Raw genomic sequence first — 6,017 nt, forward strand, 5'->3', positions numbered from 1 at the left:
GGAATTAGCCCAATAGAGTCAGGACCCCGGTGTTTGCAGTCGCCCAGAAAGCAGCTAACTGCAGGAGTGTGTACAGAGTCCAACAGAGGCAGAGTAACGGAACAGATGATCTTTACTGGCAGAAGGTAGACAAGGCGATATACTGGCACAGGCGGACTCGTAGTCAGGCAGTGCAAGGTCAGAGGTCCAGGCAAACTTACAGATGACGGCAGGCAGAATTGTAGCCAGGCAATGCAGGGGTTAATAGTCCAGGTAATCCAAGTAGCAGACGGCAGGCAGAATCCTAGTCAGACAATTCAGGGGTCAAGGCTGGAGGCAGACAGGCGTGGAAGGTCAGGGTTAATTGGCAAAAGTCCAGTACACAGCAGGGCAGAACAGCAGGAAGCTTCAGGAGAGGTTACCAGGTATAACAACCACGCTTGGGTGCTTCATGGTCAGTGAAGCCGGCCTAAATACCAGTAACCCTGCCTCTGGGTGGGGACAGTAATCAGGAAGCATGCTCTCCTCTCCTATACCTAAGGACGAGATCTGGCAGTGAGGGCTTATGCTGTGGTAGGCCCACCTACGAGTTACGTCAGAGCTGAGACCCATGGTGCTGCAGTGCACAGACGGTGGTCTGCCACCCTGCGGTGACGGCACAGCCACGGGCCCAATACTAACATAACACTTGGCAGCTGAAGGCATCTGTGTTGGTCCCATGTTCAGATGTGACGGCATGAGAAATATTATATTTTATTATATGAAAATGAACCTCTAGGAGCAATGGGGGTTGTTGTCATTACACCTAGAGGCTTCACTTTCTCTGCCATTGTTGCACACTCTGCACTTTGATTGACAGGGGCAGACAGGCATAATGACATTTTTACTGCATGGCTCTGTCAATTAAAGAAGGCTTGGGTGGCAGTTGCAAAGAGAGCTGAGCCTCTAGGTGGAACGGCAACGCCCCAATTGCTCCACAAATGTTCATTTGCATATATTAAAACTTATTTCAGACTGCTCAGATCAGGTTATAGACTCCTTTGTCCACATTATAATGTTACCTTTATTTGTGCTGTACCTCGCTGAGATCTTCCAAAAAATACTTTTAAAACTGCTAATGAGGTTCGGCAAGTGCCCAGGGGCGGCATTACAGCAGCAAGTGCCCAGGCCCCTCAGCGATGTGCCCAGAAAACCACACCTCTTCCATCTCTCTGGCCTGCCCTCCTTTCCTATTATTACCTTCTCCTCTCCCTCAAAAATCTCGCGTCTGCGCCGTTCCACACTTGCCCCGCACCTGCGCACTGCTGTGCCCATTATGGCCAGAGGAACAGGGATTGTGTAATGACCCAGAGTGCCATTACCACTCTTTTTTACCTTGCTACTGTCTCCCATGCGCTAACACAGGTCATCAAAATGACTGTGCATTTTTTGTGCGTTTTTTTTATATTTTTTATATTGAGTTATATTCAGATATGTTTCTATATGTTTTATATGGAATGATGGGATTGCCATACATTTTACATATTTTATGTAGTTTTTACTATCTGTCTCTTATATTATATTTTTTGATACTGAGTATTCATTGGATATGTGATGAAATTTGTGATTATAAGAGGATTTGATCCAAGGACTGGAGATCAATATGGTTCTTATGGAGAGACAAATGAAAATAGGACTCCAGACCGGGTTTCCCTGATGTCCCAATTAGATCAGTTCCACCCATAGCTGGTCTTTTGGGGAGGTATAAAACGTTGTGAAGTGCTCACTGTCACCACCACTGAGGAAGGGGTGTATACCCTGAAACGTCATCAAGAGAATGCCAAGAGTGTGCAAAGCAGTAATCAAAGCAAAAGGTGGCTACTTTGAAGAACCTAGAATATGACATATTTTCAGTTGTTTCACACTTTTTTGTTATGTGTATAATTCCACATGTGTTAATTCATAGTTTTGATGCCTTCAGTGTGAATCTACAATTTTCATAGTCATGAAAATAAAGAAAACTCTTTGAATGAGAAGGTGTGTCCAAACTTTTGGTCTGTACTGTATATATAAATATATATATATATATATATATATATATTGTAAGGGATCGCCTCTTATTTGGGGGTCATTCTTACAGATACGACTTTAGGACACCAGGTTTCAGGTCCAAAACGTGCATTTATTGTGCACACTCCAACCAATACAGGTTATCATGAAGTCGTAGCTTCACCTTACACATGTGACATCCACATAAAATAATAAACACTTGCCCGGCTAGGCTCTAACTAACACAGAGTTTCCTGACTCACCTAAGTCTTTGTTCACACCCTGTGAACACAAGCGGCTTTCTCAGCCAATGTCCCACAGCCTCCTGGCTGTACAGAGCACAGTACGCCCACTGCCTCCAGTCCAGTGTCTCAGCACACTTGGGGAATAGTGGTCTCTCAGCCCTCCTGGCTTGGACCACACAGAGCCTCCAGGCCTCTGTCCACAGGCAACACACTCCCCCCTTGCTGACACCCTGGGAGGTGCTTTGTGCCAGCCTGATTACTTCTAACTTGTCTCACCTGTGGTGGAACAGGGGTGTGGACCGAACTATCCACCCCTTCCTTGCCTCTAACCTTCGTGAGACCTGTCACTGTCTCACAATATATATATTTATATACAGTCTATAGCTGTGTTTAGGAAACAGCGGCATCTTGTGGCCAAACAGCAGAACATTTCATTTAATCCACACTGTGTTCAAACGAGAGATGTTTCCCCATCTCACACTGTTACTAATGAGCGTTCCATTGTGGAGCGCTCATTAGTACAGCCTTTACCTCCCCCACCACTTGTGTTAAAAAAGAAAAAAAAAAACACTCACCGCGGGGAACACTCGCTGCTGACTGGAGGACTGGACCTGCAAGACATCATTACGCTGGAGCGCAGGTCCTGTCCTGAGCTTCCAGTCAGCAGCGAGCATTTACCGCGGTGCAAGCAAATGGAGGAGCTGAGTTTTTTTTTGCAGAAGCAGAGAAGGGGCACTAATAGGGGCATTACTCTTAATGGGGGGCACCAATGGTGTAAGGTGGCCACTCAGACCACCCTCAAAAGCCAGACTATACAGCCCCACCCCTAGCTCATCTAAGCCCTGTCCCGTTTCCCATTAGGCCACACACCCTCCCTCATCCACAGCCGACAGGTGGGAGAGTTACTCTGTCCTTGCAGCTCACGCAGCACAGTGCTGTTTTCTGAGCGTGGGCTGTAAAAAAAGACATCCCTGCGTCCGTCCAGGCCCTGCGCCGGACGGAGGACAGGGAGTCTGAAATCCAGACTGTCCGGCCTAAAACCGGACCTCTGGCCACCCTATAATGGGGGCATTACTTTTATCTGGGGGCACTAATGGGGGCATTACTCTTATATACCTCCCAACCGTCCCAGATCCGATGGGACAGGCACGGATTTCAGTGGCTATCCCGCGGTTCCCGGTATAGGTAGGTTTTAGCAGAGACAGTTGCCTGTAATGATGAAGAAGAGAGCGGTCGGCTCCCTGCTCCATCATTCCTCCCCCTGGCGCTCCACACTGCTAGTCTGTGCAGGGGGCGGAGCCGACAGTCAGCCTCTGCTCCTCCTCCACAGACCAGAGGAGCCGACGTGTATCCTGGTGCTGCTGCTGAAGGACGTGAGTATGTAAAGTTTATTTTTTACTTTCTGTGAAGGAAGCACAGTCCTGGGCATATTTCTGAGGGGGCACAGCTGGGCATATTTCTAAGAGTGCACAGCTGGGCATATTTCTGAGGGGGCACAGCTGGGCATATTTCTGAGGGGGCACAGCTTGGCATATTTCTGAGGAGCACAGCTGCGCATATTTCTGAGGAGCACAGCTGCGCATATTTCTGAGGAGGCACAGCTGGGCATATTTCTGAGGGGGCACACTCTTGGGTATATTTCTGTGAGGGGGTACAGCTGGGCATATTTCTGAGGGGGCACAGCTGGGCATATTTCTGAGGGGGCACAGCTGGGCATATTTCTGTGAGGGGGCACAGCTGGGTATATTTCTGAGGGGGCACAGCTGGGCATATTTCTGTGAGGGGGCACAGCTGGGCATATTTCTGAGGGAGCACAGCTGGGCATATTTCTGAGGGGGCACAGCTGGGCATATTTCTGAGGGGGCACAGCTGGGCATATTTCTGAGGGGGCGCAGCTGGGCATATTTCTGTGAGGGGGCACAGCTGGGCATATTTCTAAGAGTGCACAGCTGGGCATATTTCTGAGGGGGCACAGCTTGGCATATTTCTGAGGAGCACAGCTGGGCATATTTCTGAGGAGCACAGCTGGGCATATTTCTGAGGAGCACAGCTGGGCATATTTCTGAGGGGACACAGCTGGGCATATTTCTGAGGGGGAACAGCTGGGCATATTTCTGAGGGGGCACACTCTTGGGTATATTTCTGTGAGGGGGTACAGCTGGGCATATTTCTGAGGGGGCACAGCTGGGCATATTTCTGATTTCTGAGGGGGCACAGCTGGGCATATTTCTGTGAGGGGCACAGCTGGGTATATTTCTGAGGGCGCACAGCTGGGCATATTTCTGTGAGGGGGCACAGCTGGGCATATTTCTGAGGGAGCACAGCTGGGCATATTTCTGAGGGGGCACAGCTGGGCATATTTCTGAGGGGGCACAGCTGGGCATATTTCTGTGAGGGGGCACAGCTGGGCATATTTCTGTGAGGGGGCACAGCTGGGCATATTTATGTGGGGGGCACATCTGGGCATATTTCTGTGAGGGGGCACAGCTGGGCATATTTCTCTGAGGGGGCACAGCTGGGCATATTTCTCTGAGGGGGCACAGCTGGGCATATTTCTCTGAGGGGGCACAGCTGGGCATATTTCTCTGTGGGGGCACAGCTGGGCATATTTCTCTGAGGGGGCACAGCTGGGCATATTTCTGTGGGGGGGGGGGCAGAATGCTCACATAACTACAGGATTGTGGCATAAAGGGGGAATAATTAGTATTTGGGGGCATTTAGGCGACTGGGTAGGATTAGGTGTTTAGTTATGTTTTGGGCAGAGTTAGAGTCGTGGCCTAGTGAGTAAAAAATCGGTCCCTCTTCCTTCTTTTCAAAAGTTGGGAGGTATGCTCTTACTGGGGGCACTAATGGTGGCATTATTCTTACTGGGGGGCGCTAATGGGGGCATTATTCTCACTAGAGGCGCTAATGGGGGCATTATTCTAACTGGAGGGCTCTAATGGGGACATTATTTATTTTGGGGTGCACTAATGGGGCCATTACTCTTACTGGGGGGGGGGGCATTAACTCTGGGACACACTAATGGGGGCATTACTATTACTAGGGGCTTTAATATTATTGGGAGCCACAGTATGACAACGACTTAAAGGGATTCTGTCACCTCGTTTTAGCCTATAGAACTGCGGACATGCACAGCTAGATCTCCGCTAGCATGTCCGCAATATACCGGTCCTATAGGGCTGTGTGCTTTTATTGTGTTTAAAAAATGATTTTATAGATATGTAAATGAGCCTTGTAAGGAGCCCGAGGGGCTGTACTAACATTCTTGGAGCCCAGGACAGGTATATTGCGGACATGCTAGCGGAGATCTAGCTGTGCATGTCCGCAGCTCTATAGGGTAAAACGAGATGACAGAATCCCTTTAACACCCTGTGTTAAGCCACACACCCTCATTCGCGCACTACACATAGTGTCCCTCTTCCTTCTTTTCAAAAGTTGGGAGGTATGCTACATCATCATTTTTTTGGTAGGTTCTATCTATATGTTACTGTGTGGACAGTAGAGGAAGATTTATCAACACTGGTGTAAAGTAGAACTGGTTTAGTTGCTCATAGCAACCAATCACATTTCACTTTTCATTTTCCAAAGGAGCTCTGAAAAATAAAAGGTGGAATCTGATTGGTTGCTATGGGCAACTAAAACTGTTCTCCTTTACACCAGTTTTAATAAATCTCCCTTATATAATTATGAGAGGGGCGCGGTTAATGGGATCACGTGTTGCGTTCCAGCTTCTCTGCCAATCAGGTGCTGCTTTCTTCCAGC

The sequence above is a fragment of the Bufo gargarizans genome, chromosome 8 (assembly GCF_014858855.1).
Source record: "Bufo gargarizans isolate SCDJY-AF-19 chromosome 8, ASM1485885v1, whole genome shotgun sequence".
Lineage (NCBI taxonomy): Eukaryota > Metazoa > Chordata > Amphibia > Anura > Bufonidae > Bufo > Bufo gargarizans.